Raw genomic sequence first — 25,824 nt, 5'->3', positions numbered from 1 at the left:
CCTTATTCATGCGCCCTGGGATGATCCAAATAAGTCTGCACTCGGAGGTGTCATTGCGCTTTAACTCTGGAAAACAAATGCAGGAAGACCAGGTTACTGCTAGAGGGAATATGAGAAGAGGTGTGCTTTCCTTTTAAAAAAAGCTATGTTGAGAGGCTGCCACAGTGGGTTATCAAGCTAATCCTCTGCCTGCAGCTCAGGAATATCATATGAGGGCCAATTCTAGCCCTGACTGCTCCACTTCCAATTGAGCTCCCTGCTTACGACCTGGGAAGCAGCAGAGGATGGTCCAAGTCCTTGTGAGATCCAGAAAGAATCTTCTGCCTCCTGGATTCAGATTGGCTCAGCTCTGGCTATTTTGGCAATATAGCAGCAGATGGAAGATCTCTATCTCTCCCTCTTTCTGTAAATCTGCCTTTCCAATAAAAAAATTAGAAAAATTATATACATATATATGTGTATATATATATATATATATATATATATATATATATATATATATATGTATATATTTATATATATAGCCTAAGACTCTAAAACCCAACAGGATGCCTTGCACTAATGATGGTCTAATAAATATTTGCTAAATAAAGTATCAGAAAGGAGTATGATGGATGTGAGGCTAAGGATGAGGAGAGCGAGAGTACAGACCCAATAAAGTGACTTAAGTTTTGTCTGCCTAGAAGAGCAGCCACTCCCATTCAGGCAATGCTCCATCCATATGATAAACATTGGAAGCTGCTATTGCTCTACAGATCCTGCTGGGTGTAAAGGAACCTGAGTTCAAATATTTCTATTGTTGCTGCTCTGTAGTATCTGACCCTGAGAAGCACATTTACCATAAGCTGGACACTTTGGAGGGCTTCCCCAAGACTTTTCATATAGGAACCTGGCACCTCACGAATTCCCAAATGTAGCAACACTGTAAATGAACTTGAACACTGCCAGTGGCTATTGTTCCACACCCAAGAGGAAATGAGTCAGATAGGGGGAATTCAATCTATTGACAGAGACAAGGGAGGAAGAAGAATCTCGACCATATTTGTCCATGGTTCTAGTTGTCCCTAAGGTTGGTTTTATCCTTGTCTTGAGATTTTGTCATTTGATGAAGCACTATCCGTTGAAAGAGATCACACATTAAGTTCGATGGATGATTAAAACAGAAGTCAAGCTAGATTGGTTTGGGAGTGATCTAGATTTCAGACAATGTGTGATATAGGATTATGTCATTCATCTTCATAATCATAGTGCATACAATAATGTCTGGGACTCAGCTGTGTCAATAACTCTACAGTTTTTCGATACACACACACATAACCTTTGATATATATCTTTAATATATGTTTAGGGTCCAAGAACCAAACTGAGAGTGGAGAATGCAATAGTGGGCAAGTAAGTGTAGTTGTTGCCCTTCACAAGCATGTAATCAGATGGAGAGCCCAACGAAGCTAACTGATGGTGATAATGAAAAAGAACACAGGTTTGGTAGGGAAATATATCAATCATGGTTTTTGAATGACAAGTAAATAGTCTAACTAATCCAAGCTAAAGGAAAAAAAAAAAAGCAGGTGGGTATTATCAGGTAGTGGAATGCTTCATACAACACAAATGGAGGAACCTGGTCTGACTCTGGGTAGAATAGGCCCAGGAATGAGGCAGCCATTGCGTTCCGAGGAAGTGTTTCCTTTCTGATTCTCCTCTCTGTGCCTCTTCACATTTTCCTAAATTCTGGTTTCTTAACTCCTGAGGTGGAGCACTGCTGTAATGCTGGTCATAGGTAGCAAGCACAAACCATTCCAGAGAAGCAGCCAGCTTTATTGACAAGAGTTCCCCCTAAAGGGGAATATCTGATCAAACTGATTGGTGAGATGGGTGAATTGTCAGGGTAGGCTCAGACTGAGAGAAAATATTCTTGCTCCAATTACTATGTGTACAACATGGAAGGAATCAATGTGGCCCAGGAGAGACAACGCTAGGAGGAGATAGAGCAAGGGAGGAATCAAATAACCTCATCCAATTGACAGTGAAATATTAAAGTAATAAGATAATGCTGATGACTAGATATTTGAGTAGAAACTAATTTTATTTTATTTTATTTTATTTTAAAGATTTATTTTATTTTCATTATAAAGTCAGATATCAGAGAGAAGGAGAGACAGATAGGAAGATCTTCCGTACAATGATTCACTCCCCAAGTGAGCACAACGGCCAGTGCGCGCCGATCCGAAGCCAGGAGCCAGGAGCCTCTTCCAAGTCTCCCACACGGGTACAGGGTCCCAAGCTTTTGGGCTGTCCTTGTCTGCTTTCCCAGGCCACAAGCAGGGAGCTGGATGGGAAGTGGAGCTGCCGGGATTAGAACCAACGTCCATATGGGATCCCAGTGTGTTCAAGGCGAGGACTTTAGCTGCTAGGCTACACCACCGGGCCCGGAAACTAATTTTGAAAAGCCTACTTCTGCCTGTGTTGAATCAAAGCATGACATGATGTGAACAGGCAAGCAGCAGGGACAGCCAAGTTATACAAGTTAAAGTGCTGTTTCCAAGATGGAGGTGCATTAGTTACTTGTGCTATAGTGGACACCTTGTTGTAATTTTAGTATTGTTGTGTTTTTGTGTTTCAGTAGCACTAGATTCAAAAGCATTCTCAGTCAGCATATGACAGTAGGGATGAGGAACATGAAATTTATATTCTAAAACATTCAAATATTTTTTTAAGGTATAAAATGGGAGAGATATTCTAAAAGGTCTTTCAGGCTTTTGTTGGCTTGTCTTTTCAAATGAAGTAGTGAGGGCTCGGCAGTGTGGCCTGGTGGCTAAGATCCTCGCCTTGATCCCATATGGCCGCTGGTTCTAATCCCGGCAGCTCCACTTCCTCTCTGTCTCTCCTCCTCTCAGTATGTCTGACTTTGTAATAAAAATAATAAAATAAATCTTTAAAAAAAAATGAAGTAGTGAAACGAGCAACAAAAATTTCCCATTGCCAGGGAAGGTGGCTGGAAGAGGAGTGACATCATAGGCACAGTGACTACTGAGTCCACATTTATTTTGGGGAAGGTGGGGGCCAGTGAAGAGAATTTCTTGAGAAACAGCCATAGCTTCTAAAAGGCTTCCAGAGAACACATAGGCAAGGTACATGATGGAAGCTGAATGTTCTTTGAGTGCAGCACTGAACAAGGAACTCTCTTGATGTTTCAGGAAAAGCCATGACCAGCACAGAAGGAAGACAAAGCCGTGTGGCATTCACAGTCCACAAGATGAAGACAGGGGATCAAAGGAAGGTATGGAGCCTGGATGATGCCAAGAGAAGTAGAAACAGAGACAGAGATGCTTAGGGACCACATGACAAAGAGGGGCAAGTAATGAGACATGATGCTTGCTAGTATCTAGAAGCGGCTCTACTTTTTCTGCAAGTCTGGCTTTGTGAACAAAGGGTAATTTTTCTGCCTTTTCTTATTATTATTTTAAAAATTTATTTATTTATTTTTATTTGAAGGACATAGTTACAGAAAGAAGGCAAAACAAAGACAGGGATCTTGTACCTGCTTGGTTTTCTCCCCAGATGGATTGGCTGGAACTGGGTCAACCCAAAGCCAGGAGCCAGAAGACTCCTCTACGTGTACCCCCTCCCCCCTAGCATGGGTGCTGAGAATCAAGCACCAAGGCGATCCTCCACCACTTGCTCAGGTCACCAGGAAGCAGAGGACCACAACTGAAGCAGCCAGGACTTGAATCAGGAACTTGAAGTGACACCATGAATCGGCACCATAGGCTGAGGCTTATCTGGTCGTGTCACAGCACTGGTCCCTCTTTTCTTGTGTTTTCTAAATATATTTGTAAATAATGTCCATAAACTGAGATGCCCTAAGCATGCCCTAAGCATGTTTAAGATCCTAAGAATCAGAAGAGATTGGCATCCAAACCACCAAGAAAGAAAGGGAAGAAGGAAATACAGGAAAGAGAAAAGAAAAAGAACCAAGCTGGTCCTAACACATCACTTCTTGGAAGCTGACAGGAGTCGACTTGTTGGTCCAACTGCTGTTCCTTTCTCATCATTTATGTTTTCCTTCTATCACTACTTCGTTCTTCCCCATAAGTCCTTTCTTTCTCAGCTTCCCAATAAAAGTCCTGTCTTAGTCATTTGTCTCTTTCATCTTAGCTATGAAATAATGACATGCAGATGCTTATTAGATTGCTCGATGCTTGATTTATGCAGACTCTATCTTTTACAAACTATGACATAAGGTGCATAATGACAATTTAGAGGTCCAGAAGCCTTTGTATTACCTATGAAAACAAAGAGCTGTCATCTAGTACACAGACAAATGCTAAAAAACAAGACACTAGACACATCAGGAAAGGAGCGATTGCTCCCCACCTTCTGTTACTTCCACTTCTGGTGCTGCTGTGCGATTAAAGTTGCATTCCTGTCAATGTTTTGTTTAATCTACTGTTGTACAGTACACATTTAGAAATCTGTTTGCTTGAATTTTTCTACCACATTTTAGCTGCGTGATCTTGGACAAGTCACCTAGCCTCTCTAAGCCTCTGTTTCTGAAATCACGAAGTTGGGATAATAAAGTGCCCTTCCTCAGATTATTGTAAGAAATGTGATGATCATGCAGTTTGACTGAAGAGCTTGAGGCTGCTGACCCAAGTCCTACATGTCAAATCCTTTTCAACTTCTAAATCATAAAAGAAGAGAAAAAGCAATAGTGAAAACAGGGGGTACATCCATAGAACTGTGGTTTTGTAGGGCTTTAAGAGATCAGCTTAGTCTTTTTGTATATTTGTTTTGTTTCACCTAAAGGAAATGGCCTGATGTGAACCAGCAGAGTGATGAAGGGAGCTTGATATTCCTGCAAAACATTTTGCTGAAACATTTTCCAGATGTTTTAGCAAAGCTCCCAATTCGTTTCTTTGCAGCTTTGTCTTTCATTTTAGCTTCTCTTGGAGTATTAAGTGCATGAGGGAGGAGAAAAAAGGAAAGCATTTCAATCTGGCTTGGAAAAGGTGAAAGAGAAGGGAGAAGAATAACACTGACAGAATGTAACCTAAATATTTTCCCTATAAAATAAACTTCCTGCAGGAACTCAGGTCAGATGTCTTGAAGCTACAGAAGGGTAGAATAAAACGTTCTCTAGCACTCACTGAATGGAGAATTTATCAGGCTGTATTAAAAAAAAATCTTCCTTTGTAGAAGTAGTGAGTCTCAGGAACCGTGTTCATATCCATAATAATGAAGCTAGATAAGGGTGCAGGACTCAGACTCTGCCCATCAAAACAAACCATCCAAGCACCATGTGAACAGCTTTGATAAGGGCCAAGTGAAGACAGCTTGCGCAGCCCATTTGTCATAGAATATGGGTTCATCCTTAGCACAACATTTTTAAACAGCCTGATTTTTTAAAAAGTCAATAGTCCTTGAGTAAGAATGATATCAGGGACAACAATCTTCCATTTAATGTTGAGGGCTTTTTTCACATCTCTTTCAGCTTTAAACCAACTGGCTTATATCATAGCGTAAATTACAGCAGGGACTTTGCCAAGCTTTTGTCATGTAGCACATGTACAACTGTTTCTCTCTTTTTTAACCAGTGGTTTTCAAAAACCTGAAGTTCAGGCAGAGGAAACTCATTTTTTTAAGTAAAATCTTTCTCAAAACTCAATAGCACAATGGAACTAGTTAGGAACGACAATCATCAGACTATCACTACCCTGTTTCACAGCCAGAATAGGAAACATTAAAAGTGTAATTTACTCAAGGAATGAACAATTAATTAACACGTATAGGCAGAATACATATATATATGTACATGCACTCACACACAAACGTTTGCACTCCAAAGCACACTGTGGAAAATTTGAATCAAGAACAACATGGGGCAACATGCATGGATTTGATTGTTGGCTTTGGACTCCAGCTTCCCACCAGCACAGATCCTGGGAGGCAAGTAGTTGGGTCCTTGCTACCTGTATGAAAGACTAGGATCCAATTCCATTTCCTGGCTCCATTATCACATGTTATGGGCATTTATAGAGTGAACCAGGGATGGGATCTTTGTCTACCAAGTAAAAGAAAGAAAAAAAAAACCAGTTTTGGTACAAAAAATATTGATATCTATAGAAAGTTTTTGGATTTTTTTGTTTTATTTTATTTTTATTTTTCTGTAATGAACATTTCTGATTTTTTTTCTGTAGAAATTATTCTCATGAAGAAGCTGCATACGATGTCATGCTTTGCCACCAGATGCAGACATGGCTACAGGTCCAACATCATATTCTTCCAATCTGTATTCTCATGTGCTGGGGATTTGGAAAAACACATTGGCAACAAGTTCTCCTGCATCACTCCTGAATGAAGTCCTCCCAGCAATTAGAGCGTAGGTCTAGAATATGGTGCACCTGGAAGAAACTTATAGTGTAGATAGAACAAGGCTATTCTAGCAAGTTGCCCTGACTTTGATAGAACGCTGGAGTGAATGGAACTTTGCTTCCAACACAAGCATGCCAAATCTTATTTTTGCTAAAAGGAACTTTGATCCCAGAGGCATTACTCTCTATAAAAAACAAACCCTCTGTATTATATTGGAGAAGACAATTACTGTAAGTCCTCAACTTCCAGTTCCAGGGTGGGATCCTTGGTTTTTATAAATCTACAAAGTAAAAACAATGTTTCAATCTTGCAAACCAAGTTGCCCAGCAGGGTGTGGAGTTGGGCAGGTTCAATAGCACTGCAGTACTTGTATAAGCACAAAGCCAGATGAGTCAGAGTATCATGGGTTGTTCAGAGGATATAAAAGCAGCATGAAAATATATTTTAATCTTTGCCCTTACATTGCCAAGCTTCTCTGCCTGAGCCTCCTGGTTTTTCTGTTTCTTCTTCAAAGCAACCAGCCTCAATCTCTCACAACTGCTGCTATTTCTATAAAAACAAGGAGTTTTGTGCTTCATATCTGTCTTCTGACAATCTACTCTTTTCACCATGGTTAATGAGGAACAGTGAGATGCTGGAGCTGAACAACATGGACCATTAGAGATATTTCTCAGGAATTTTACAAACCACTAACAAAAACTAAAAATTATAAGAACAGATATTCGGATTAGCAGCTAAGACATCTATTCAGATGACCATAGACCATTATGGAGTGCCTGGGTTGAAGCTTGAACTAGGCTTCTGATGCTAGCTGCCTGCTAATTTGTGCCCAAATAGGTAGTAGGTGATGGCTCAAAAGGTTGGTTTCCTGTAAGCCACACGGGACACCTAGTATAAGTGCCAGTGCCTAGTTTCAATGGCCACCACTGGATTGTTGTCAGCTTTTGGCAGAGTGAATCAGTAGATGGGAGTAACCTCTGTCTGCCTCTGCCTCTTAAACAAATGTATTTCTAAAAGGTAAAGTGTGTGAACTTAGAAGCAGATAAATTCTATGGGATACATGCATTACATTTTCAGTATTTTACTACTTTTTATAACTACCCTATACTCTTTATACTCATTGTAGCGTACATCAGAAATATCATATACAGTATATGACTGTGAAACTCTTTGCCACTTTATATTTAGTGGAATTAGATTGGTTGCATGCAATGAAGCACAAACATTTACACCATGTAAATTGGCAAACACAAACAATTGTCTTTTCTTTCCTCTCCTCTCCTCACTTCTCTTCTCCACTCCTCCCCTTTCCTTTTTCATGAGAGCTAGCTGTTAAGTGCTTCCCATCACAGCACTGGCAAAGAGAATATGAGTAGATGTCAATTCTTTTGCTGACAAAACAAGTACTTTTAGTTATATGACGGGTTAATGGGATGTTTTGCTATCAATTAGTTATTTTTGAAACATTATAAGTTTTGATACTCAAAAGTGAATTTCCTCTTTTTTTTCATTTTTATGATTATTATTATTATTTTTATGACTATGGTGATTTTGTGATTATTATCATTCTCTATCAAGAGAACACCTTTAAGTTTAGAAGAAGTGTATTCTTTTAACTTTTCTTTACTATGGAAGAATTTTATTTCATTTTCAAAGACAAAGGAAAGGTTTGCTGGGTGTGTTATCCTGAGCTGGCAATTTTTTTCTTTTAGAATCTGGAATATGTCTTTCCATTCTCTTTTGGCCTGTAGAGTTTTCTGTGAGAAATCAGCTGTGAATTTAACTGCCATTTCTCTATATGTCAATTGATTTCTCTTCACGAGCACATTAAGGATCTTTTCCTTATGTTCAATTGATGAAAGCTTGATTATCATGCATCATGGTGAAGATCGCTTTTTGCCAACCCTGTTGAGAGTTCTGTGCCCCAATTCTTTTTTTTTTTTTAATTATTTTATTTTGATACTCTTTACGTAGTTGATTAGGGCACAAATGATTAAAGGCTTACAGAGAAGTGGGTAAACCATTGTTTCCACATTATTATTATTATCTGTATCTGGTATAAAGGGAGAGATAAAGGGAGAAGCCCCACCCAGCCTCTGATCCCATACCAGGTCCCTGATGTGGGGCATGCTCCAAGAGTCCTGCTCAAGTGGTTTTGACAGTTCAACAGTTCTGAATTGCTGCCAGTGTCGCCATTCCAAGTGCAATGAAATCTCTCCAGAATCCACTGGCTGACATAGTTCACCTTTAGAGTTTCTGTTTGCCCAGTTTTTCACTGCCAACACATGGCTGGGGTAGACGATCCATTTGTTCTGCTCTCCATCTTCTGTTGTGGTACTGGGTATCCTCTGCAGGTTCTTATGGTCTGCCATATCCTCAATGTGCACCTGGATATATTGTTACTGCTCTGTCTGAGCCTCTAAGGAGGCTCAGCTTTGACACTTGCACCCCATGTTCAGACCATGGAACCTGTACTTCTTTCCATGGCTGGGGTTCTGAGATCAGCAGTTCAGTTGGAGGGATCCCTGAGAAAACTTTGTGTGAGGTGATCCCAGACCTGATTCTTGTGTCTGCATCTGTGCCCCAATTATTTCTCCAGATTAGGGAAATTTTCTTTTATTATTTCATTGAATATACCTTTAATCCCAGCTTCTCTTTCTGCGCCTTCTGGGACTCCCATAGCTCTTATATTTGATCTTTTAATAGTGTCTTTCAAATCTTGAATACTTTTTTTTAGCTTGACCTAGCTGTTTCCAGTTTTTTAATTATTGCCACATATGACAAAAAATATCTTCCAATTTTGACATATTTTCTTCTGACTCATTCATTCTATTATCGAGACTTTCCACTGGATTTTTTTTTAAAAGATTTATTCATTTTATTACAGCCAGATATACACAGAGGAGGAGAGACAGAGAGGAAGATCTTCCATCCGATGATTCACTCCCCAAGTGAGCCGCAACGGGCCGGTGCTGCGCCGATCCAAAGCCGGGAACCTGGAACCTCTTCCAGGTCTCCCACGTGGGTGCAGTGTCCTAATGCATTGAGCTGTCCTCAACTGCTTTCCCAGGCCACAAGCAGGGAGCTGGATGGGAAGTGGAGCTGTCGGGATTAGAACCAGTGCCCACATGGGATCCCGGGGCTTTCAAGGCAAGGACCCCAGCCGCTAGGCCATGCCGCCGGGCCCTCCACTGGATTTTAAATTTGCTCTATTGCATCTATCATTTCCAATAATTCACTTTGACATTGTTTGTGTTGTTATTTCCTGTTTGATGGATTTTTTTAAATTGCTGCATGTACTTCTCATTGCTGATAAGAAGCTTTATAACAAGAGTTTTAAATACCGTATCCCCCATTTTCTCGATATATTCCTCAGTTAACTCTGAGGTTGGCAAAGGCTTTTGCTCTTTTTGCAGGAGAGTCTTCAGTGATACTCACTGTGGCTTTGTCTTTTCTTCTGCTCTTTGTCAATGTACTTCTGATTAGCAGATTCTTCTCCTTAGGCCAGGTTTCTAAGTTGTGTCACCCACAGGTCTGCAATTTGATTTTACTTATTGTGATTGGTACCCAGTTCTTTGTTTGTAGTTACTTGTGCCACTCCCTCCAGTGAGTTTCAGATCTGGGCTCTTATGTTAGACTTCTACCATGGTCTCTGAAACCTCAGCTCCTGGCTTACCTCTCCACCTTCTGTGATCCTGTACTGGGGCTGCACCACTGCACCTTTCTCCCATTTCCTGTTCGAGCAGTTCCAGGATTAGGGAGACACCAGGTGTCCTAAATAGCTAGGTTGTTGGCAGTGCTAATCTTGCAGGAACCTGCTGGCCATTAGATCTGAGGGCCACATGGACCTATTTTGGGTGGAACCTGTAGCATTCCACATCATTGCAATTCACTCCTGCTTAGTGCATGCACAGTCCTGTCTCAAAACCTTTGTTTCCCTGTACAAAATCACACCCAATTCGGCTCTAGTGGGGATTTGGGCTGTGAAACCTACTCTGTTCCCACACTGCCTGTATGGGATCTGCTGTTCTGTCTCTCTTCCTGGTTAAATCAACCAAACCAGCAGGATGGGCAATTCTTTGTCTGGGTTAACCTCCTGAGTTCCTAGTGAACTCTCTTTCCCACCTGGTTCCTGGTGGAGTTCCGGCCACTGGTGCAGTTCAGATCGCTGCTCACTGAATGCTGCTGGGATATATGGTCCTTGCAACACTGCCCCGTTGTTTCTGCTGCTTTCTTGTGTCCATTCGTCTCCAGGTGCCCCTCTGCCATCAGCCTGTCCTCTCTTATTTCCTGGAATGTGTCATCTCTGCTTCACCCTGGCTAATGTTTCTCCATCTGGTTAAATGTGTCCTCACCCTATTCCACCATCTTGATTCTCCAATTCCTTCTTCTCTTTATCACCACTGAAAATTGTAAGTCAGCAGCTATAAGAAACAAAATTAGTTTTCAAGAAAAAAAACTATGCCAGTCAACTATGTGGGAAGCACTTTATGTTGTTAGAAAAAGTAGTAGATATGAAAGTCAAATCTGTTCAACGAAGGTACCGGTCAGGTAGAGAAAAGGCATCATAAGAACATAAACTGTGTTATGTGAAAGAACAGAAATTTACTAAAGTAAGTGAACTGCACCAAGTCATAATGTAATAATAATGCAAGCTCACTTGCAAGGGTTGGTGAATTTCTGCTGGGCAGTTGTTTGTCCCCAACAGAAAGAAAATCATTAGATTGCAGATTGATTGATTTTCTATTTGCAATAATCTTTTGCTCACACTCTAAGTTGGTTCCATGCATGGAGCTGGGGTCTCTCTTGTCTGGTCCCTCTCCATTTAGTTTCCTTCTGCAGGGCAATGATAAAGCCCGTCTGCTTTCCTGGTCCAAGCCTTGAACCCCAGAGAGAAGCACCCACCTCCATCTGACATCTGCATCCCTGCTTCTCAGTGTTTGTCCCAGGATTAGCTTCTCTCTGAAAGCATCTCCTCTAACAATATTTTCACTGGTGGATTAAGTATGTTTGTGCACATGTGTGCATTAACAAGAGTTCACTGCAAATTTTAAGGAGATCAAAAAGGTGGTTTTGAAGATATATAGAATTTCCATCTAATATTTTGTTCAACATCAAAATTATCGCCAAAAAATCCACACTTTTACAAATATCAAAATCTAGAATAAGATCTGATAACATTTTTGTAAGCACAGTGGTATCCTCACTCCTATTCCTGCTTTCTCTTGCCTCCTGAGATTTTGCTCCATTGGTTGTTTTCTCCCTCTTTTAAACATGAACTTCATCCTAAGCACAGCCATTCATTCCCCTAGAGCCTACCAACATGCTCATTCCCACCACCTTAGGAAAAGAAAAGCAGGATCTGCCTCATTTCAACCGTCTTGATTCTCCTCTGGGTAACACCACTCTCACTTCTTCCTTGAACAAATAATCCATGCTCAGCGTCTGTTTCTACCTCCCATTTGCCTTACTGCACAATGTTAATGCTCCTATCTTCTGAAAAATCCCTCCACCCCGTGACTTCTACGCTATCACATTTCTATTAATTCTCCCATCCCCTACTATTCCTTGCTGGTCTGGTTTGCAGTCTCGTTTCTTTCAGCCCTTTCTTGGCAATCCTTAGAGCCTCACCTCAGGCCTCTGCTCCCTCACCCCTGGCTCGCCGCTCACTCTGACTCTACCGACACAGCTAAGTGCACAACTCTTGTGGCCAGTTCTGAAGTCTCTCCTGTCTACAGATTCCTATAGGAGCCACCCACTGAGCATTTCCTCTTCCCACCTCCCAGAAACCTCAAGTTCCCAATATGCTGAGTGAAGTCCTATAGTACCCTGCACCCTGCTGCACCTCTGTCATCCACAAAGCTGAAGGACAAGAGGTATCCAACTGGGAAGACTGGATCTACTCTGCCATGTCCTGGTGGGGCTGGAGCCCTGAGTACACACAGACACGCCACCTGCACCAAGAGAGGGGTGTCCAGCAGTGGCCTCCAGAACTCCATTCAGTACCTACACATAAAACCTGCAGGACCGCCTGTGCTCCTGAAAACCATCTCACCGCACTCTGCCCAAGGTCATTCTGTCAGTTCTTACTTTCTGCCCTCAAATTCAGCCTCTCTCCATCTTGTTTGCTCTGTCAGAAACACCAGCCTTCCCTCTTCTTGCCCATGTGGCTTGCCACCTACCCACAGTCACTGTCTGCGGGTAGAGTAGCCATCATCCAGGCCTTCGTGGACCACCCACACATTCCTGTAACTCACTCCCCACCATTAGCTTCCCTCCAACCTGCTTCCGTTATCTTTCTAGCATTTACAGACATCTGCCTTCTATTCGCTTAGGTGGCTTCCCTCTGGAAACACACATTTCCCATTTTATGAATTGAATGTCGCCATCACCAAGAACCCCATTAGAGCCATGCATTTACATATACTTGTTAAAGGGCTCAATCTCTAACTAGCACTGTATCCAATTCTTCGGCATTTCTTGCCTCTGCTGTTTGCCTCTATCGCATATCCAACAGGTGCTTCCTCAGCTTCTGTTCTGGGGTCTGCCGCTCTCCCTGTGCCAGGTTCTGCAATCCTGCAGCTGTCCTAACTGGTCTCTTCACTCACGGTCAGTTCTCCCTTTTCCTTATTTATGCTGCTGCCACAATTGTCTTTCTAACTTAGTTCACATTGATAGCCTCTGCGTGTAACCTCTATCTCAGTGAGCTTGTGCAGGTGGTCAGCGTGGCACGGGCCCCATGGTGCCGCCCTGCATGTATTTGCATGCTCGCCACACTCTCACGGACTGTAAACTCGCTGACAGCAGATGCTGCCTCACATTTGCCTTAAGTTCCAGTTCATCCCTATTACTTAAGAGCATCAGGGCTATGGTGAATGCGTGATGAATATTTGATGATCAACTGAAGTGTATCAGTGAATGATCTCTCCTTATACCAAAGTCTTATGCACAAATTGGAGTACGTTTTTCTAATTTTAAAAATTTGATGTGAGCAGACATCCCTGTGTGATAGGTAGAAAAGCAGGTATTGTTATCTCTGTCTAACAGAGGGAGAATTGGATTTCTATCTGTTTCCCAAGATTACTTTGCACCTAAAACTGTATTGATAGTATCAAGTCTTGTGTTCAGATTATTAAATTGGATGCTGAGGGATTAGCGAAAAAACTAGAAATATTTTCTGCCTTTAGCGATCATTGTAATGGAAGGAGAAGGCAACTACCCACAAAAAAATTGATAAAAAAACAGGAAATATTTGGAAATATTTTTAACATCCCTAAAGACGGATCTACCCAAATATTGAAAGAAAAAATGCCAAGAAAGGTCCCTGTGGCTAAACTGAAATTTTTGCGCAGACCAGTCTTCTTTATTCAAATGATAGCTGCTTTACCCAAAACGACTGGTTACGAAAGGAGAAAAAAATCACGTCTTGCAAGCCTGCAGCGCCCCCTACTGGCCATCCTCCCGGGCCATGCAGCAGAAGCAAGAGCTGAGCATTACGTGCACGATTTACCTCCTGGAGGGAAGTAGCTAAAGGCAGAACGCATAGAGAAGTGGTGATGAGTTCCTAATGACTATTCTGGGTTAAACATCACGGGCAAGTCAATAACTAGAAGGATTCATTTTGAGAGAGAGTCCGCTAAAAATGACTGGCCCTGTTTCTAAAACCAAATGAAAACCCCACCAGTGATCTGAAATCAAAATCCTCACATTCTGCTTTTATGAGAAATGGCTGTGTACAAAGAGGATGAGGCAGGGAACTAAATTCTCATTTTTTGGCACTTTCCAAGTGTTCTGAACTGTTCCTTCAAATCCTTTCCCCCAATTAACTGTTCACTCATAACAGCATTGTAAGATGAATATTACTAACCTTGTTCTGATTGAAGTTTAAATTTTTTTTTTCATTTTTATTTGACACCATCCTCTGATGCATTTGCCAGCTGCCTGCAACAGCCAAGGCTGATGCCAACCAAAGGCAGGAGCTGGGAGTTCAAACCAGGTCTCTCCCTTGGGTGGCAGGGACCCTAGCCCTGGAGCCATTGCTGATGCCTCCCGGTATGAGCACTGGCAGGAACTGAAGTGAGAAGCAGAGCTGGGACTTGGCCCGAGACGTTCCAACATGGGAGGGGTGTCCCAGGCGGAGGCTTAATACGCTGTGCCAAACACTGACACCGCCTCCCAGCTATGAGATACTTATGTCCCTCAAGTTGGGTTACTTCTTTATATTCTGGTTCTAAAAACTTACTTTAGGTTCTTTCACGTTCTTTCAGATTCAGGTGTTTTTCTTGCCTCCACTTTAGAATCAGCCAAGGAACCGTGGGTCCTCTTACTGGAGGGCAGTATTAAGATGAAACAGATCTGCGTATGGAGAGGGCTCATTGCGAAGATGCTTCAGGCTCTTCCAGAGGACACAGGAAGCACACAGACGCAGGGTTACATGCACACAGATGCAGCGTGTGCTCATCTGCCTGATTAGCTGCCCAGCTCTGCATGCATTAGAAACATGTTCCTACTGAGACTGGATTCCAAACCGCCACCTTGGGGTGCGTTTTCGCCTGTGTCTTGCCCTTATTTTGAAATACCAGACTCTCTTTCTTCACTTATTTGATCAACCCTAGAACACACATCATGTAGTTATTGAACTGCTAGTGAATTATTCCCCAGTGTAAAGCAAATTTAGTAATTAAATGTTTACACTTTTACTTTTAGCCATAAAACACGTAGTCAAATTTGTTACTATGTACATGCTGAGTTTCCTCTACTTTATGATTCAATTTAAATAATTGTTGGGTACCACTAGTATGCTTATAATTCCAAAAATCATAGTATATTAATAAAAATGTATTCACAGAGGGTTAGCACTGTGGCATAGCAGCCTAACCTTCTTCTAGTGCCAGCATCCTATATGGATGCCAGTTTGAGTCCCAGCTGCTCCATTTCCAATCCAGCTCCCTGTTTGTGGCCTGTGAAAGCAGAGGAGGATGGCTCATATATCCTTGGGATGCTGTAACTACTTGGAAGACCCAGAAGAAGCTCCTGGCTCCCAGCTTTGGATCAGTTCAGCTCAGGTCATAGCAATCACTTCTGGAGTGAACCAGCGGATGGAAGCTCTCTCTCTCTGTTTCTCTCTCTGCCTCTCCTATCTCTGTAACAGTGTCTTTCAAATAAAAAAATGAATTAAAAAATAAGTATATCTTCAAAAGTATATTCAGAGAAGTGCTATTGTTCCTTCAGGCCTTCTCCTCTTTTCCTTTCACTCTTTCCCATCTGTACCTATTCATTTCTATTAAGCAATCCTTGATCATTAGTCCTGGCTTATTCTTCTGGTGTTCTTAGTTATAAAATTAGATACATACGTATTTTGTCACACATACTATGATACTGCTTTGTATATGGTATTTTTGCTGGAAAGCACATTCTGACTATTGATCCATGGTGATTAAAAATCTTCTTCATATAATCCATAGTACATTTGACTACATACAATTTATGCAATCACCTGTTGATGTATGAGTATTTAGATTGTTTCTAATGTTTTGCAATCTCAAATAATGTTGAAATGAATACTATGTTTTTACATTGCTGGAAATGAGCCATTGGGGTAAATTCTAGAAGTGGAATGATTGGGTAAAAAGGTAAATGCATATATGATTTTGTTAGATATTACCATACTACCTCCAGAATGATTGTATGAGTTTATATTCGTACCAGCAATGTATGAGACTGTTTCTCCCACAGCCTGGCCCACAGAATGTGTGGTCCTACTGTTAAATTTCACGTATTCAGTAGGTGAGAGCATCTACCTCAGTGCTGATGTAGTTAGATTTTCTCCAATTACTGCGGAGTTCGAGCCTACTGCCATACACCATCACCATGGATCATCCTTACGTTTCTTTGGTGAATTATTTGCTGTGACTTTTCCCCATTTTTCCATTAAGTTCTCTGTCCTTGTCTCCTTATTTTTAAAAGGACTGTTACGCATCTTTTTACAGATGTGTTATTTATAATTCTACACATATTCTTCTGTCCATGTGTTGAATGTTAAGTTTCATTTAGCTTATATATTCTATGTTCCTTCACTTTCTTAGTAAGACTTCACATATATTTTGGGTTTATTCTGTTTGCAGTTTACAAATGCAAATTTAATCACCATGTGACTACATCCGATGGTAGAATCAAAGAAACAAATTCATGTAAGAATTTTTTTTTCATGTGACTCCCTCATGCAATATTTACTTAGTGAGCACAAGAGGCAAACTGTTTGGTATAAAGAGTATGCATCAACTTGACATTCCCTGACACCGACACTCACAGAAGGAGAGACCGTCTTATGACAAATTGCATTCAAGGTAACAAAAAAAAGTGGAGAGAGCAAAGCAAGGGAGAAAATGAAAGGACTTAGAGATTAAGTAGCCGATGTTTACCTGTGAAATCAAAGACTGAGCTCTGTAACTTGTCATTACCATTGAAAGGATTTTATTTAATATTCTTGTTAGTTCTGAGAGACAACGAGTGAAGAATTTATTAAACTTTGCAGATGGTGCTAAATGAGGTGTTTTCAACATTAAGAAGGAACATAAACAGTACATATGGGCCTAACAAGGTGAGAGATGTGTGGGTAGGCAATCCTGAACTGTGATTAATCTTGGGAAAAAACACCTAGCAATATTTAATAGGGGAGAACACTGGTATTACAAGTCAAGAGCGATCCAAGAGCAATAAGCTTCCAAAGGTCTCAGGAGTGATACATAAATGCAATTCAAAGACTAATATTAAATAAATCTACTGCTAAGAGAAAAATGACTAATACAATAAAATAACACATTTAATTGGTAGGAACTTGAGAAAAATGAACAACAATGATAGCTAAATTAAGGAGCATTAATCATTTTACAAGAGGTTACAAGTTTGCTGTGTCTGGTTAAATTCAGTCAACCTGTTTTGTTGAGTTCCACTTTTTAAAATCTGCATTTTCATTCATTTAGGTCTTACTATTCATTTCCATTATTTTAAACTTAACAAACTGTACCCATTTGCTTATCTCCTTGGCATAATAATTTACGTTCATTAAGTCTTCTGTATCCTATAACACCCCACCATCCTCTGACCTTTTTAGAAACCATCAATTTGTTGAGTGAATAGTGTAGAATGTACTAGATGTGGATGATTGCAGTACTCTAACATTTAACTTTGTCCTACATTCACTGTATTTCCTGAAAACTGCAAGTGTGTCTGAAACAAGTTTTGGGAAACTTTTTCTGGAAAAGGAAAATCAGTGACTATTTTAGGCATTATAATCTCTGCGTATATGTTGTTTCTAGCACAAAACCAGTCCTGTCAGCATGTAAATGCATGGCCATGGCTATGCATCCAAGTCAGCTTGGGCTGCCTTAACAAAGTGTCATGGGCTGGTGGCATAAGCAACAGAAATTCGCCTTATTAGAGTTGTGGAAGCTGTAAGCCAAGATCAAGGTGGCAGTGGTGTTTGATTCTAGTGAGGACTCTTTTTTCAGCTGGTGGACTAGAGTATGAGGAGCAAAGAGGGAGGTGCCTCTTCCTAGCAGAACAGTGGTCCTAGCAGGCCCAGCTTTGTGATCTTATCTACTTCATTACTTTGAATGTAGTCCTTTTGAGAATTAAGGCCTCAGCATATCAGTTTGGAAAAGGGGACACATTCAATTCATGACTCTGTTTTAGTGCAATGAAGTTCGGTGGTGTCAGTCTGGCAGAAGGATTAGTGTGTGAGAAGATCTGGAGACAAATGAGAATATGCAGTGTTCAAAGATGAAAAAGAACTTCATATAAGAAAAGGCAGAGAGGCAGAAGGCTGTTTGCCTTCAGTAACAGTAGAAGGCTTTATGCCCTGCACATTGGTCCTCCTCTTTCCTGTCAGTCATCAGTAAACTTGCAGATCAAACACCTCATAGGTCAGATAAGCCATAAATCCATATCCCAAAAGATGAGAAACAGTGGCATTCATCCAACAAATACTGATTAAACACCTACTATTTGCTAGATGTTGTGCTAAGCACTAGGGGATTCTGGTGAGAGAGAGACAGAGAGAAGGACAGTAACAGGCAGGAGAAGAAAGGCACCAAGGGCGTAATACACAAATGTAATGACATAACCTGTGCTGATCTAGGTAGTGTCATGCCAGAAGAGCGTGATTCTTGAATCATCAACAATCCTGACCTGCTATTGGAGTGAGGGCACACTATCCTGAGAAATCTTCCTTCTATTGCAAGTTTGGTCTCCTCCTGGTCCTTTTGGAGAGGTTCCCAACTGTTCTGAAATTCTCCCTCCTTGGCAGCGGTTCTCTCCCTGACTGTTCAGAGGAAAAGCATCTGCCTTGTTTCCCAATTTTACCCCTGGCAGGCCTTCAATTTTCTGAAGAGTTTGTGTCAGATTCGAGTGAGGTAATGTTTGTCTCCTTTCTGTTGTTTTCTTCTCTAGCCTATGTCTTGCTCACCTGGAATTTGGGCAACATCTTCCTGCATACTTCTCTGAGTGCAGTCACTGACAGAGCTCAGTTCGGCTTTACAGAGCAGACTGCTAAGGCAAAGTGTGCGAAAACAGAAAAGAACCCACCAAATCAAGGTGAGACATGGAAACAGCAGTCCTCACTCCCCCCGAAAAAAGAGCCCTAGTCTGGAAGTAACTCTACCTCATCCTACAGTTCTCACTCCCCACCATGCTCCTTTTTTGGCCTTTCAAAGCCATTTGAGTGTGTATCCTGTCTACACCAGCACTGGGGGGTGGAGAGGTGTGGTTCTTTTCTCCGAGCTTTGTCTTGTTGGAAGCTACCGCTTGCAATGCTGTATTCCAGATGCACGATTTCCTGCACACATTTGCACATTCACGTTGAGGTTTGGCCTTTGCCATTCCCTCTTCCTGCTATAGCCTTCTGTGCCTTTTCTGTGTGGAGAACTCTGGCTCCCACTGCTTCCTTTGCACATGGACATGGGTTCCTTTTTCCTAGGGACCCAGAAGAAAGAGTTCATCCTTCTACATGTCCTGTTATAGTATTTAGTGCATTGTCTCATTATATATAGAAATGACTATCTACCCCACCAGACCATGACTGCTTGAGGCCTAGAATAATTGGGTCTTACTCTTCTTTGTGTCTGCAATACCTAGCAGTATCTGCCACAAAGTGGGTGCTGAGTAATTCCTACATGATTTTATTATCTTTGTCACACAGGCACAATCATTTATTACCAATACACAAAACAATTTCATGAACCCTGCTAATGCAGAGAGAAACTAAAGCACTGTGATTAAATGTGAAGTTCTGTTTCCCAGCTGATGAGTGTTGACACATTACCCCTCCCAAAATGGAGAGGGACCTTGAAGAAAATGCTCAGACAATCCAGCATCTTCACCTCCAGCCAAGTGAAGAAGTTGCAGTCTTACTTGCTTTCACCTGAAGATTTTAGAATTGCGCTGAAGACCTGATCCACTGATTGTATTAACAGTAATGACTATCACCGCCCTCACTGCTACCATACAAGGAAACCTACCATGCTCAACTTGGGTGTCACCCTGGAATCACCCCACACTTGAGCACTGGCCAGAGTACCACCCTGCACACACCTTTGAATGTCCACTGAAGGAGCAATCACTTCACCAAGCCACACAGGGATAGTTCAATGATAAAAAGCATCAGGAAAAAAGCAAGTAGTTGGGGCATCCCTAGGATTACACAGTATGCGACCAGCTTTTGAAATCTCAGAATTGCCTTGCCTCCTGATTAATTTTACTGCTAAGAGCAAGTGTAAAAAAGAAGAGCTCATGTTCTCCATTCCTAAACTTCTACACCCCAAATCTGTTGGATTTTCAGTAGCTGCTTAACGAATATTAATCACTTAGTTAATACTTTTTTTTAAACTTTACTCTTTTTCTATTGGAAAAGAAAAAAATACAAAACACTTTTACTAATAGTATATGACTCTGCAAATATATGTGACCTGAATCTTGGAGTTACGATCAAGTGGTTATTTCAATAAAACACTTATTGTAATTTAAAAAAACAAAACAAGTTCACTGAAGAGTTGACGGTAGGATGGCTCTTCCCCTCCTGGGGGTAAATGTGTGATAATTTACATCTCACTGGCTTGCATTTCAGCCATGCAACTGGCCTCATTAATTGACCTTTCCATTATTAATGACTGACTGACCAGAGATTTCTCAGGATTCTGAGAGAAGGAAACATCATTCTCCTGGAGAGAGCATAAAAATACAATAAAACAACAGCAAGCCTGACACCCAACTATGTGGTGTCTTTCCACAGCACTAACTCCATAATAAAGGCTTTCTGCCTCTATTTCATTATGTGACAGTCAGAGACTGTAAACACTGTCGGTGGCAGAGAAAACAGTGTTTTGAAAACAAATAAGAAAAACTAAAGATGAAATTCGGAATATGTGCACAGCTTATGCTTTGGTATTCTGTGGTCATGACAGCTTTTGCTCTTATGAAAGTACTGTGTATGGTGTTCTTTTTCTCTGTAATGATTTCTGAGACTGTGTGACTTGTGGAATTTGCCTTAAAAAAATGCAGCGAGTGTTTAATCGCTCAGGGTGTGAGTAACCACATTCTGTTCAAGCATGCTTCCAGCCCTTACTTTCCTCCTTATCAGTGACAGTGCTCCAAACACTTGTCTCAATTTTCAGATCAAAGCTGATGAAAAGCAGACCTCTACAGGGTTGAATTGCCTTCTGCATTTTTGCTCATCAGAAGAAAATACCTACCCCACTTGAAAGGACTGAGTTTTTTTTTTTTCAGTGCCTCATCTGTAGATTGCGAATCCTGCTCTTTGTGCGTTGCTTATTTCTTACTCTGTCAATGTCATTTGCTTCATGAAATGTATCTTTTAATTAATTATTCTTGTCTCAAACAGTCTGCTGTGGCTCACTGTTAGGGCAAGAATTCATATCAGTAAAATAGGATCTGTCACTAAAGGGAGATATTTTGGCTTATTTCAACATGGAATTAATTCATTAACTCAATAATCACGCTCATTGATTTTCCAAGATAAAATTTTAAATTTCTATTTTCTTTGAAGTTGTCTACAATATAGATTTTCTACAAAGAGCAGACACTTGGAAGCATGAAGATATTAAATTACAGAGAGCCAGGAAGTCTGACTGAGAAAGTGTTGGAGACTACTTCAAAGCTAGAAGCCAAATCCAACAACACAACAACTCCTTTCACAGTCTACTCTATGAAAAATGTAAAAAAACAATTCCCTAAAGATGTATTATAAAATATGGGTAGTTTTGTATAGGTTGCATAAGATCTTCTTGCATATATTAAGGAAGTTGAAGCAACTGTAAATAGTACTGAAAACATTTATAAGGTAAATAAAGTTGTTAAAAATTAGGATTAAGATGAGTAATGAAGTAAATCTCTATGATCTTCCCAAAGGCAACCTTTAAAAACCATGATAGATGTTCCAAGTTAAGATATTTACCAAACTGCAGAGAATCAAACGTCCCTATGCTTTGAAGAACAATTGAGTACTTGTGAGAGAACACTGGAGTTTAAGGATTTATATATGTTCTATTTTTTTTTTTTTACCAGCGTAATCCTTCAGGAGTGAATTTGAACTCCTTTCCTAAGAAAGGGGAAATGAAAGCCAGCCCTTTACTTTTAGTCCAGACTGATAATACTATGACAATATGATGTCCAGTGATTAAAACTAACTAAACTGTAGAAAGAACACCACTTAGAAAAGAAAGAACTCTTAAGTTTTCATCTCAGATACAACACTAAGTGATTTTTTGACCTTGGGAAAATCAATGAATTTGGCAAACATTTTATTAGCATCCAAATACTATATGGGAGATGCTGAAGATACGGGAGCAGTTGGCAAGATACCTTGATTTCCTCTTAGTAGAGACTGTCATAAAAAAATAATCACAATAAAATCTACAGGTCTAACCATAAGAAACAAATAGAATAATGTACAACTGTTAGCTTTTTGATTGTTTAAATATCTAATAATATAAGGAAAAGATTATGTTTTAACTCACAGTCAAGGGTATGGAACAGGCATCAGCTCAGCTCTGGCAAGGATCCCATGGCAGGGGGCAGGGCATGTGTGAGACATCCCATCATGCAACAGGAATCTGGAGAGAAATTCAGGGACAGGGCTCATGCTTTCAGAAGAACTTGTTCTTGTGACCACTTTCTCCAAAATACAGCATGCCCTTCTGAGGCCAGCACCCCAGTGATCTGAAGACCTCCTGCTAGGGAACCTCCCACATGGGGAACCAACCCTCCAGTACATGAAACTTTGAGGAGACACACTGAAGGCACAGCAGATGAAGTTGAGGGTAGGAGGAAGCAATTCAGGAACTTCAAGTTCTTTGGCCTTATAGCTCTGAGGTTTTTTGTTTGTTTGTTTGTTTGTTTGTTTGTTTTAGGCTTTTTTTTTATTGTTAATTATTTTGCATTATGTGACAGTTTCATAGGCTCTGGGAATCCCCCCCTCCCTCCCCCTCCCCTCCCCCCGGTGGATTCCTCCACCTTGGTGCAGTATTACAGTTCAAATTCAATCAAGATTCTTTCATTGCAAACATACCAAGCATAGAGTCCAGCTACTTATTGTCCAGATTGGTTGAACAGTTTCTTGGGGAGACCTTTTCTGGTCTGAAGTTTGTAGCTCTGAGGTTTTTGACAAGATGGACCAAAGAGAAGGCTGGAGTCATTTACATTATCCTAAGCATTTCAGGTTTTGCTCTGTATACAGTGATTCTCGAGTTTTAAGACAATTACTTGTGGGAAGCTTATGAAAACACTCATCTGCCTTTGAGTGACAGCACCTGAAAGCCCAGGACCAGAACACTAGGGCTTTGACAAGTCTCTCAGGTGTCTCTAATGCATACAATTTGAGAGCAACTGATGGTCGTTGGGGAGTCACTTGAGGCCACTGAGTAAAGCAGTAACACTGGATTTGTATTTCAGAAACATCACTCTGGCAAGAGTGTGGAGAATATACAAGAAGGGTGCGAGCATAAAGAGAACAAGATGTATTTAAACTTTGTTTTCGCTATGACCCATGACTCAATTTCCTTGCATATGTACATGTTTGAGGAAAGGCTATCATGTGCCTCAGAGGCAGATGAAAGGATGTGTATCCTGATGTATATGATAGTAAAAGACAGGAATAACCACTATGGTGCCTAACTTATATTTGGCAGCTAGTCTATCAAGGAGATTCTCCTATGTGCCATGTTGACTAGTAGCCATGCCTTGTGTAGCTCTCTTTCTCACTGAATCTTGACATAAGAGGCAACAAAAACAATGCTGCAAAACTTCTAGACTGAGGTTACAAGATGCCTTCATCTGTCTTCTTGGCCTGTTGGGCACATACCCCAGGGGAAGTTTATCATCACAAAGGAAATCCAACCGCCCTGAGTCCACCTCACTGAGAAAGTCTAAAGTAGCCACATGGAGCAGCTGTATGAGGACAAGGAGATGTCTACCCAGGCTTCCCAGCTGAAACACCCAGTGAGTAATGCAGCTGTGCTGGGTGTGTAACACAGGTGCACAGGCTAGCCCCAAACTACCATGTGATGGCAACTGCCTGAGAAACCTCAGAATGGGGTGTGAGAACAATACATGGCTGTTTGAAGCCACAAAGTTAAAAGTAGTTTGTCATGTAAGAGATAACCAGAACATTGTATATCACATACATTCCTTTGTTTGCATTAAATTCTACCATTGGCTTTCAAAGATGAGTTTAAAAAAATATGTAGGAGTCAATTCTGGCATTAAATCCTCTCTTTGCCCTTCCTGGGCTGTGGCCCTGAATAAGTCATTCCTTACGAATGAATTTTTTCAACCTAAAGAATGGGCAAAATAATAACTCCTACCTCTAGGGGAAAGTTGAGAGGCTTAAGAAAGACTCAGTCTATTCTTTACCAGGCAGAGGGTGAGGACATTAGAAATTATAGGGACCAAGACACAGTAAACACACTTATTTCCTATTATCTACAAAGAAAAGGAAAAAACCGGTAAATAAAGAATGGGAAATATGGTTCAAGAACCTCTTTGAGTATTTGACAATAGAATTCAGCTAGAACAAGTAACTATAACGTCTGTCCTCTGTGGTTTTGTGAAGTCATTGCTTTCCTGTCATGTACTTCGGACATAAAACACGTGAATTTGGATTTATCACAGATAAATTTTCCAAGCAAATTCCCTATTTTTAGTATCATCTCTGGCTTCCTTCATTTAGGGAGCTCTTCATCATGGGCTTGCTTGCTTTGTTGTTAGGTGAGAGCAAACAAGGAAGGGGCAATTGAGTGTGCCCACTTGGTGCCTGCTTCGTGCATCTTACAGGAGAAAGGCAAAGAAAAAGCAATGTGGGACTATCTTCAGGGCAGTTGGAAGAGAAACTGAGCTAATGACAAAGCAGCCATCTTATTAGAAAAATAATTACCCTTGAGGAAGGAGTGAAAGTTGATCCACGACGGTCCCATGGATATCTTCAGAATCCAGTGGAAGGCAGTTTCTACCTTTTTCACGTTTTGCATGGCCAGCAAACAACACGATTCAGGATTAGCAAAACACCAGCTGGGAGGAAAGCATTGTTGTTCTACAGAGCTGGTTGCCCGTGGAGCCTGTGAACCACAGAACATCAATATTGACATCGGCTGGAGGAGATATGAGGGGATTCAGCCTCGGCATGCTTGCAGCCTGGGCAGGGGGCAGGCCGTCTATCTACAGACCCTCAAGCTCGTCAAGATCAGACGATGGCTTCCACCTGTTCTCCACACCCATCAGGGCAGAACAAGAAGGATGCAGTGATCATTCAGTGGGAGGTCCTCAGGTATACGATGAGTTCCAGAAAGCTCTTGAAGCCCCAGTTCAATGAACAGCATGTTTTTCTTATCTCTGAGAAGAGGTAGCATTTTAAAAACCTAGGAGTACTTTAAAAAAAATCGTGCTGGTAAGATGTTTGTTGAAACTTCACAAATGTCTTTGCTTTTTAAAACATTTTCAAACTGCAGTTAAATGTTTGGATTTGTTAGAGAGCTGCTGAAGAACTTTGGAGCTTTATTTACATAATCTTTTTACACATTCCTGCTTTCATCCACAGTATTTTGAGAATGAAATATAAATAATTTCCCTTTCAAGACATCCTTTTACCCCCAGCTGTCTGCGGGGGCTTACAATGGAAACCTTAAATGTCAGACATGGGGGGTAAAAACCAGTGGTTGGAACCTTTAGATTTTTTTTTCTTTATGCTTTACCTGTCCATGTCTACCACCTAAAAGATTGTTATTTTGGTTGCGTTCCTTCTGGGGTCGGGGAGGGAGAAGGATCAGTACATTTGCATCCCTGCCTTGTTGAGTTTTTATGAGAAATTGTGTTGCATTAAGATGTGTTAAAATCGTCTTAGTTGCAGAAAATTTGTAAATATAGTGCAAGGTTTTCTTTCCTGCA

General features: G+C 40.9%; 1 long non-coding RNA gene across 1 annotated transcript; it reads right to left on the bottom strand.

The window, feature by feature from the left end:
• LOC131481603 (uncharacterized) lies at window positions 1-24,995 on the bottom strand. The gene is made up of 3 exons (XR_009246438.1): window positions 24,818-24,995; window positions 22,404-22,499; window positions 1-66 (listed from the first exon to the last, which is right to left on the bottom strand). It is a non-coding gene; the product is annotated as an uncharacterized LOC131481603 (long non-coding RNA).
• Between the last annotated feature and the right edge of the window lie 829 nt (window positions 24,996-25,824).

The sequence above is a fragment of the Ochotona princeps genome, chromosome 12 (assembly GCF_030435755.1).
Source record: "Ochotona princeps isolate mOchPri1 chromosome 12, mOchPri1.hap1, whole genome shotgun sequence".
NCBI classification, from domain to species: Eukaryota; Metazoa; Chordata; class Mammalia; order Lagomorpha; family Ochotonidae; genus Ochotona; species Ochotona princeps.
Note: the sequence above shows the minus strand (reverse complement) of the source record. Positions and strands in the feature narration are given on the sequence as shown.